This window comes from Schistocerca nitens, chromosome 9 (genome assembly GCF_023898315.1).
Source record: "Schistocerca nitens isolate TAMUIC-IGC-003100 chromosome 9, iqSchNite1.1, whole genome shotgun sequence".
NCBI classification, from domain to species: domain Eukaryota; kingdom Metazoa; phylum Arthropoda; class Insecta; order Orthoptera; family Acrididae; genus Schistocerca; species Schistocerca nitens.
The window spans coordinates 232,122,482-232,133,828 of record NC_064622.1 but is presented as its reverse complement, the minus strand read 5'-3'; positions in this window follow the sequence as shown (position 1 = coordinate 232,133,828).

The following is an 11,347-nucleotide window of genomic DNA, read 5'->3' as shown; positions in this document are numbered from 1 at the left end:
TGGTATCGTAATGGTAAAATCACACGATTTATCTACATAGAGTCGCTCACCCGACGTATGTTGGAGTATATTGTCCACATATTTGGCCCAGTAAGATATTGGTTTGGTGCATAAGTTCTAAGTGTTTTTCCGTAATTTTAATAAACATAAGACACGCACGTAACAGGGACTTTAGTCATCAATAACGTGTTCCGCATCACTATTTACAACGGTCTGCCAAAACAGGAGTAACTTTTCGATTCCGCGGCTGTAGAAATGACGTGGCTTTGGGACGAAGAAATGGTTGTGCACTTTCATCCGGAAGGTTGTTCGATAGAGAGTGGAAAGGTGAAAATCTAAGGGGCGCAACACCATGTCAGTAAGGTGTAAATGATTTGCCAACCATACTCCTGTATAGTTGTTTTTAGCAGTGTAGCATAAGCTGGCGGGGTTCGTCGTGGAGTAGCATCACTTCACGCAGTCTTCGTGGTGGTTGTTCTTGGATGTAGGACGTCTCTGTTGTTGGCAGTAAATGTCGGCAATGATGGCTACACCTCCGGGAAGCAATTATTATTATTTCACCACACCGTCGTTGTTCCACCAGATGCACAACGTTATCTTTGTGGATGCACAGGGATCTTTGTACGGGAAGTTTCTTCGTTTGGGCTCATCCATTCCTTTCTTTTCCTTAAGTTCCTAAAGACACCATTTCTCGTCACCAGTAACGATACAGGATAGGAATGGTCGGTGTTGAGCACGAGCCGATTGAAAACGATGAAGTAGAGATCGCCATCTGACCATTTTTGTGAATTTGGCTCAGGGCATGCCATACCCATGTACCCGATTTTTGAACCTTCCCTATTGCTTGAAAATGTCTCGTGATGGTGAAATGATCGCCAGTTCATCATGTTTGCCAGTTGTCGGGTACAGTGACGTGTGTCATTGTGAATTAATGTGTTTCAGCGATCTTCATCTTCCTGAGCGCAGAGAACCAATAATATCAAAGTGATCCCTTAAAGCGAGAAATCCATTTTCTTGCCGAGTTCTATCCACTGCCTATATCCACATACATGGTGCGAATGTTTCTGGCTGCCTATACTGCTGCCAATCCTCTACTAAACTCAAACAAAGAATGGGCCGGAAATGAGCCGACATATTGGCATCGAACTTTCTAGTGTTCGCAGCTCCACTCGCTATCTCCAAATGATTAAAACGACAATATATAAACTCAAATAGCAAATGCGAACTACAAATAAAGAAATGACAATCGATAAATAAGAACATAGAAGTCGGAATAGCAATATTAAAACAAAAACGATACGAATTTATATAGCAACCTAATATTTCCCAAATTAGAACCTCTACAATAGGTTGCAGACGAAACTGTTTATTTGTTTGAGGAAGAAACTGATAACTGCTTGGACGAAATGAATTTATCTGAAGTTAGATTTCGTACTAAAAAGATCTTTTAGATTCAAAAAAAGATGTCATATTTTCTTTCGAAAAACATCACTCCAGGCTTCGCATGAAACACACACACACACACACACACACACCCTGACATTGGCACAGAGAAAGAGAGAACGAGAGAGAGTATGGGAACCGATGACCAACACTACAAGCACTGGCTGAAATGTTATTGAACGACGTAAATGTACAGTATCACAATGACGAGAAATCATGTACCACCACAAGAATTTCTCTGAAAATATTGTGTGAATCCGAGAAAATAGGCGCCAGGAATTCTCCGGAACAATTTATCCCAGTTTCGCTAAGTTAAAGTTTTTATGGTGCTGTTAAGTCCGCGCTACCGCACAAATACATTCGTCACCCTCCTGACAGCTTTTATTACGTCCAGATACTTCGCAACACCTGGTAACACTGGTTTACGAAGGGAACTGTCGTACAGCCAGAAACACGGTTTTTTTATCCGGCCAAGTCAATTATCTTTGGACTTTTACTGACTCGTAAGATGTTAGTAATGGTCTCGCATAAATTACATGGAAAGAATATAACCTTAGCACACCACTTATTCCCGATGTAGTGCCAGTAATGTAGTTCATATATAATTAAATACGACTGCACTGGATAAATCAGTTTATCTGATGTAATGTCTGTCGTTCAGACGTAACGCCACACTTTGAAGCCCCCAAGAGCGCACTTTTCCCGAAAAGTGATTGTATTAACTCTTCCTGCTAGTTCCAGATGATGGGTGAGAAGGAATTTTTATTATTTCATAGGGTGGCGAAGATGTGTCTTCTGTTTGGTTTGTGCCCGCCCGCGTCGACTTTCTCTTCAGTACAGAGTAGCATTTATACCCAATGTCTTCCATTGTTTCTCGGATAAATTCTAATATCGGTCTTCACTTACAGTTTTAGCTCCTTCTAGTACCAGGAAGTTATTCGCTGACGGCTTAACATATCTCGTATCATCCTGTCTCTTTCCTCATATTTCTTTCCTCGACGATTCTGCAAAAAATATATCTTATTTCATCAGCCCACATTATTTTCATCATGCTTCTATGGCACCACACTTCAGAGGCTTCGATTATCTGCTTTGTTAAACGTTCAAAAAATTTGTTCTCCAAAGGTACATCTTTAGAAATTTATTTCTCCAGAAAGGCGTATGTCTCGTAAGAGTACAACTCTTTTACGAGGAATGCCTTTTCTCCCCGTGCCAGTCAGCATCCTCCATCAGCCATGTTTCATCCGTCATGAGGTATTCTGCTTCTAAGGTAGCAGGAACCCATTATTTCGTCTATTATTTGGTACCTGATTTTTAATGTGACGTTTCTCTTTCCATCTGTCTGTTCCCTCCAATGCGTTTAATTTCTTTTGGACTATTGACGTTGACACCACATCGAAAGTTATTTTGACTTTTCCATATGGCGAATTTGTCGATGTGACATTTCCTTTTCGATTACATCAAATTTTCCTGCTGCCATTTCGTATCAGTTTCTCTGCGGTTAATATTCATTTCGTCCCTAGAAGAATTATATTGTTGTATTCTCTTATTTACTATCAAAATTTTTGTTCCACCTTCTTTCATCGGTCTACTGTGATGTTTCTTCGTCTAGAAGGTTTCTTCGCGTTTGCCTTCCGTGTATTTGTATTTGTCTCACCAACCTACCTGATTGCACTCGTTATAGATCTCCATTTCTTTTCAACAGAATTGCTACTGTGGGACCCACTGTCGCATTTCCTTTAATCCCATTGAACTTCAAACGCACATCAACATTCATCAGTAACCATCTCATTTTCACAATCATTCTTCGTGATGGTTTTGTTAAACGCCAACTAATTTTTCTACATTAATAAACTGTGATTTGTGGATCTATCTGCTTCTGTGCAAGGTTTACAAGTCAATGTTTGATTCTGGAATCTCTGTGTGATCATGATGTAATCCAATCGATATCTTCCTATTTCTCCAGTCCTTTTCCTTGAATACCTGCTGCTCTTGTCATTCTGGAACAGAGCATTCGCTACTACTAACTGAAATTTATTCCAGAGCTCAAGAACTATTTCTCCCTCCTCACTACTGCAACCGAGCTTGCATTTTCCCGTACTTCTGGCCCATATTCCAATCCTACTGTAAGTATTGTGTCTCCATGCTCATCATCAAATATTATGTCTCCATCCTCGTCGACAAATGTGGGGTGTCTAGGAATCCCGCGTACTCACTTCGCTAGACAAACAGTCAACAAAGTCGTATTAATGAGTTGTATTACAAAATGAAATTTTCAGTACTTTTCAATACTTAACGACATAGATGTGTCGCAAGCAAAGGGGGACACACAAAGTAAGCAATTTTCTTCGTATAAACGATTCAAAAATGTCTGAGCTACATTGAGTGTACAAGCGAAGTAATGAGCGTTGATGCTTCAATCGAAGTCGCTATTGTTGAAGTTACTATTCAACTGAGGCGTCGCCAGTCGGTCGCGGCGCTTACGTCCTCTTCAAAAAGGCGCCGCTGCTGTCACGTTGTCGTCCTGGAGAGGGGTCGATCAGTGTGCTATTGGCTGAAGTCTTCTCACAGTCTTCTCATCTCTTTCGTTCCCTACTCGCGTGCCGGCGCTTGTTAAAATAAGTTTCCGATTACCCATCGCTCTGCATACTGAATTATCCATTAATTCTCTTGCATACCTTCTCTTTGCCTTATTGCTCGCTAGTGACGTCCTCATTTATATCTAGCGTTGGTCTTCTGTCAATTCTGAAAACAATAATCTTACATTTAGCTGTTTAGTTAACCATTTTCTCTATCTTCTTTTTCATAACGAACCTTACTCCCATTGTACCATCTTTTTCTGCTCCTGATAATACCATATATCGATTCGGCATGAAATTTTTATCGACTTTCTATGTCCTTTCACTGTTTCCTCCTACAAAAAAAGTGGCTCTGAGCACTATGCGACTTAACTTCTGAGGTCATCAGTCACCTAGAACTTAGAACTAATTAAACCTAACTAACCTAAGGACATCACAAACATCCATGCCCGAGGCAGGATTCGAACCTGCGACCGTAGCGTTAGCTCGGTTCCAGACTGTAGCGCCTAGAACCGCACGGCCACTCCGGCCGGCTTTCCTCCTACACTTTTACACTTCTTCATTTCTCTTATCATATTTTTAGCTTCCCTAACGTATCAAGACTTCCGACGTTCTGCTCTCGGACTCGTAGAATGTTGCCTTTTTAGTTGTTTCTCCATCTTTTTCTCATGGTCACTTCTCCATTGGCAGTCCTCTCCTAGGATCCAAATAGGAGACTAGTTAGTAATTTTTTGCTAATGGAGAAATTATCAAGACACTTTTTCAGTTGCTGGCTAGATTTCTAGTATATACGATCCAATGCATTTTGAATCTTCATGCAGTTGACCATTGCATATTTTCCTGTCTTTAGAGGCAGCTTCCCCCCGCAATGACAAGACGGTCTCCACGCTCTCTTTTCTTTCCTGGTTGGTTCAAATGGCTCTGAGCACTATGGGACTCAACTGCTGAGGTCATTAGTCCCCTAGAACTTAGAACTAGTTAAACCTAACTAACCTAAGGACATCACAAACATCCATGCCCGATGCAGGATTCGAACCTGCGACCGTAGCGGTCTTGCGGTTCCAGACTGCAGCGCCTTTAACCGCACGGCCACTTCGGCCGGCTTCTTTTCTTTCCTCCTCGCACCCTCTTTTACCAGGTCGTTGCAGTATAAGGGTGACTCGCTACATTGAAATTCTTCGACAGGCGCTTATAATTACTTCATTCGATTCTCAGCAAGAGATGGCAGCGAATTACTAGCTGAGTAAGAATAATTTGGGCACAGCGAAGGAGGAAAGAGAGATGTAAGAGTATAGCAGGGCACCTGGAAGGGAAGGACGCATTTAGCTCCACTTACAGACCACAACACTTTACACTATCTCCATAACTGGAATAAATAAAAGTAAAAACATTCCTGAATCAGTGTGGACTTTCGGTTCGACTACGCCACAAGGAGAAGAAGGAGAAGAAGAAGATGATGATGATGATGAATTTTGCTAAACCAGTATTCCATAAGTTTTTGTAATACACTTCTTCCACTTTGAAAAAAAGGTATGACCAAACTGTAATGGTTTACAATATGGCTAATTTTTTAGGCTCCTGAAGTCGAGCAATTAATCTGTTGAAACCGGTAAAGGGAGAAAGGAACATAATATTATAGCAAACTGTGTTTCTCAGACTGAACATACAATCAGCAAGGTCTGATTTAGGCATTGGCGAAAAGGAAAGCTACACGATTTCTTGGATCATTGGAATTCCGTACATGTGAATACCTTGATGTTTAACAAAAGGATGCCTGTGCGAAGTGTATAGAGTGTGTTTAGTCAACTGCTACAGTGATATTTACCAGGGAAACTATGAAGAAAAATTAGGAAATTGATATAGAGATGTTAAAATTTTGTGGAATTATAATATAAAAAAAACCAAAGTTTACGAACACTTGAGGAATGGTGATACGTTCTAAAGAAGCTAATATATCCTTGCCCTTAAGAGTGCTAGAATATATCAGGAAAGAATGGCGGCAGAAGATGGAACAATCTTGCCGGCCGATGTGGCTGTGCGATTCTAGGCGCTTCAGTCTGGAACCGCGTGACCACTACGGTCGCAGGTTCGAATCCTGCCTAGGGCATGGATGTGTGTGATGTCCTTAGGTTAGTTAGGTTTAAGTAGTTCTAAGATCTAGAGGACTGATGACCACAGATTATAAGTCCCATAGTGCTCAGAGCCATTTGAACCATTTGGAACAATCTTCCAGAAAAAATGATTAGTCAGATATTGCCAAACAAGTAAACTAAATCACGGCATTGTTGTTTATCTGTGAAAACGCTATTTCTTCCTTATTCTATGTAGTATATCTTTGAACTACGTGTCTTTGTTGGAACTGTGTATTCGGTACTTTTTTTGCTTGTTTATGACATGGCTTAAATGTGGGCAACAAAATTAAGTAATTAGATACTATAGTGTCAGATCATATTATATCAGAGTGAATAAATACTATAATTTAGTGTGGATGAAAGGAATTATCTAAGTCCCAAAATCTCTATTTTTCTAAAATCGATTAAAAAAATGGCTCTGAGCACTATGGGACTCAACATCTTAGGTCATAAGTCCCCTAGAACTTAGAACTAGTTAAACCTAACTAACCTAAGGACATCACAAACATCCATGCCCGAGGCAGGATTCGAACCTGCGACCGTAGCAGTCCCGCGGTTCCGGACAGCAGCGCCAGAACCGCTAGACCACCGCGGCCGGCCAAAATCGATTATTTTTCTATTTTGGTATCTCACAAAAGTTTGCGAAATCTCACACTTACAGCGCGGGATATCACAGTTAACAGTGAAATGTGACACGGGTACGGCATAAAATAGTAGAAACCAAATCGTTCTTATAAATATGGGCCAACAAACGAAACGTTTGCGAGGTAATGTGAGTGTGTTGTTACCTTCCACAATTGACATCACAGTGAGTATTTTCATAGGTAGCAAAAATATATTCGAAATGTAAACTGCCGCATTTGGAAGACTTCATATTTTAACTCAAACAAGTCACAAACATCCGTTCAAATCTCTTCGGATTTACTTGTTCGAGACTCTTAGAAAGTTACATTATCTTGTGTACAGAGAATTAGTGGATAGTACGCTGCTTGATATTTTGTTTTAGCTTATAAGCTTATTTCGGCTTTATCGCCTTCATTAGTACAAAGCCTGAGGTTGTAGATGGACATGTGGCACTCTGAATAAACTGTTACTGCTGCCCATAGTTGTTGGATGTAATATTTTTTTCCAGTATCATTGTTTAATTATTTGATGTTGCACGTGTATTATAATACGTTTTTTTCAGTATTCAAATCTTTGGGTAAACAACTAGCTGTCAAACTTCAATTTCTACTACTGTCAAAATAATAAAAAAATATTATAATATGCGTGTAACATCCAATTATCGAACAACTGTAAAAGCAATACTGAAAAAAGATTACGTCTAACAAGTAAGGACAGCAGTAGTAATTTACTCAATGTTAACATATGTCCATCTACAACGTCCGGATTTGTACTGATGACGGCAATAAAGCCTAAAGAAGCTTTTGTACTAAAATAAAATATCAAGCAGCATAGTGTCCACTAATTCTCTACATAACGTCCTACTGTGACACAATTTATGCTGCAGGTCCCACAATAAAGAAAATTATAGCACTGTGCAGCTTATCAAAGTGGGTGCGATCAGGTAAGCGAAGAACTGTCAAACCAATTGCTTAACATTCCATGCTTGCAAGTCGGTAATAAAATAAATTGCAGAATTATTTTCACTTAACGGTATACTAATAACTAAAAATAATCAGGAAACTTTGGCTTCGGCAGTGAATGTTGGGATGTTTTGTTTTGAATATAGTACAGAGAAGTAAATACAGAGCCAGACGAGAAACCCATATCTTTAGAACAAAATGGTTGTAAATGAAGAAAGACATGTTAATTTTCTGAAAGGTTTAAAGCTAGGCGGCAGCTAATCCCCATCATTACTTTATAACTTGTTTGGGGCAGATGCAATGATAGAAGTGTATTAAAATTTTTGGACAAGAAATAAAGTCTTTGCGTTCAGAGGACATAGCCCTAGTGACCAAACTGCTCAGCATAATAATGACAGAATTGAAGGTTCACATTAGCGAATGGAGCCCTAATGGGGAATAAATTGCGGAGAATATTTCTGGTGCCGCACGGCTGTTACATTTATTTGTGTAGCAGGGAAGTGTGGAGAGCAAAAGAACACTACAAAAACAGACTGGTAACACATAACGTGTGCTCCTATGAAAATTAGTTAAACATTAAAAGCGATGAAAAATTATGTAAGCTATACTATTGCAGGCTTGATTCGTAACACGCATTTCAATAGCTGTAATTTATGAGTTGTTATTAACACAGTTATGGCCTACTACTCTCGAATTGCGCCAAGGGGGCCGCCGAGTTTAACATCCCCTTTGGAAGGATGGGTCAACATCAACAGTGACACATGTCATCACTCCTTGAGAGACTGAGCAGAGGTTTCGAATTCAGTCAGAGACATTGGCGCAAAGGCTGGTCATCACAAACTTTAAGCAACCAATTCTTCTTCCTTTGCTGTCCAAATACAGGAGGTGAAAATTTCATCAAACCGCCTTAACTCCGAGTCGAGCTACACTGCAATGACCTCAGTTACGGAGAAAAAGAAAAGACAAGAAAAACGCTACGAACCGCGAAGGAATCATCCGAATGTGACGCAAACCGGTAGATGTACGATTACAGAAAAACAAATGATAACAATTTAAGAAAAATTGAATGATTTATTGACGAGGAAGAGCTTCACAAATTGAGCAAGTCAATAACGCGTTGGTCCATCTCTGGCCTTTATGCAATAAGTTATTCGGATTGGCACTGATTTATAGAGGTTGTTGGACGTCCTGCTGCGGGATATCGTGCCAAATTATGTCCAATTCCCGCTTTATATCGTCAAAATACGGAGATAGTTGGAGGGCTGTGTCCATAATGCTCCAAACATTCTGAATTGGGGAAAGATCCTGTAACCCTGCTGGCCAAGGTAGGGTTTGGCAAGCACAAGGGCAAGCTGTAGAAACTCTCGCCGTGGGCGGGAGGGCTCTATCTTGCTGAAATGTAAGCCCAGGATGGTTTGTCATTAAGGGGTGGAAATCTAGGCGGAGAATATCGATAACGAACCGCTGTGCTGTAAGGGTGCCGTGGATGGCAACCAAAGGGTCCTGCTATGAAACGAAATTGCACATTAGATCTTCAATCCTGGGTGTCGGGCTGTATGGCTGGAAACAGTCAGAATGGTATCCCTCCGCTGTTCCGGGCGTCTCAAGACACGTTCTCGCTGGTCATCGGGGCTCAGTTCGATGTGCGACTCGTCACTGAAGATGATTCTACGCGAGTCAATAAGATTCCAGGCCGAATGTGCCCGACACCACTGCAAACGGTGTTGTTGGTGTACACAGACCAATGGTAGTCGGCGCCAGCGGCATTGTGAGCTCAACCTCCCTTCTATACGGCGCCTATTAATGGTGCTTGTGGTCACTGAAGCCCAAGTTGCTCGTCAGATTAATAAAAATGTAAATGTCGTGTGACCATGGCCTGCCGTCGGGTAGACTGTTCGCTGGGTGTAAGTCTTTCGATTTGACGACACTTCGGCTACTTGCGCGTCGATGAGGATGGAATGATGATGATTAGGACAACACAATACCCAGTCCCTGAGCGGAGAAAATCTCCGACCCAGCCGGAAAACGAACCCGGACCCTTAGGATTGACATTCCGTCGCGCTGACCACTCAGCTAGAGGGGGCGGACATTGGATTGATGATAACAATGAATCGCGGGTCCTGAGTGCCTCTCTGACGATTGCTCGGTCCTCTCGCTCTGTCGTTCGACTACAGTTTACCCATTCCTCTCTACATCGTCGAGTAGCGTCATCGCTTTCAAAAGCTTAGTAATTCGCCATTTACCCCAACCAGCTTCTTCAAGCCCAACTACACGTCTTCTCTCAGATGATAACATCTGAGTATATTGTTCACGAGTATGTCTGCGAGGTATAGTTACTGTCTAACTGACCACACGCAGTGAATTCGCAAATGCTATGGTATCGACACCACCCCTGCATTCTATCCTTGCCAGACGCGAGGGGAAATTTCTCTGCAGCATTATCGGTCGCCTAAGCTAGCAGTTTTGCATTGTCAGTCGCTACCGCTATGAATATCAGTTTGTGACTAATTTACTTAATTTCTTAGTGGTCATTCACTTTTTCTCTTAGAGTGTATACATCACGCCTAATAAAGCCAACTACTCATCTTTCAGTTGACACATTCCTGAATTTTATTTATACCTATCCCGAGTTTAAGGGATAAAATGCTGGTCAGAATCCGTGTCCTATATTCCATCCTTATAATTCTGCTTTGTACCGACGGATTTCATCTGCCCTTTCGACTCATATCTTCAGACCTACTTCATTCCGTGAATCTTTCGTTTCTCTCTGGTAACTTCGTCTCTACTTCTGTCTAGTTGATGCTCCAGACATATTTGGCAGTCTCTGACGAATAATCTAATTTGTCTCCTCATCGCTAGATGTTCAAATTTACCATTTAGCCGACCGTGAAATTAGCTGTTCCACAGTGTCGTACAATACATACTTTCGGCCTTTTCTTCTTTCATTTGTAGCACCTCGCCTCAAAATAGTCACCACCACAAATTTTATAACGTCATTTAGAATTCTAAATATGTTTCATTTTCCACTTTCGCGCTGTCATAAAAAAAAGTTTCATCAGAATGCAGTAGTTATCTGTATTCCACGAATGTCTCATCACCACCTTTCTAAAATTCTGTATTGTTTCCTCTTCTTTCCACGTGAAGATGTGTTCGTCCACTCTGAACCAACGATGAACTGTAGAAATTAGAACTGAGATATCGTAAGTTACATTATCAGCTTCATTAAGTGATGATGTTTTCATCTCTGTGTTAAATGTCTTGTCCATGATAGTGTCAGCAGAGATCTTCTACATGTTTACATTCAAACCTCAGGATTTACGTAACATTACATGACCGCACACATCGGCACGGAAAGGAAACCAGGTATTAGGCTGTGAATACATAATATTCACTAAACATAACGTGCACTTGGCACGAAGTATTTCTTATCAGTTACGTGTCGTTTCCTGAAAACAAAGTCTCCAAGTACAGTAATTAAAGGTTACTCAATGATACACGGGCATAAATATCATAAATGTGCATAGACACTTCAAGAGCATCTGCACTTTTTCTTTCGCGACTCCACAATTATCGTTTCCTTAAAAGATGCGATCCTTCAAAGGCAGTA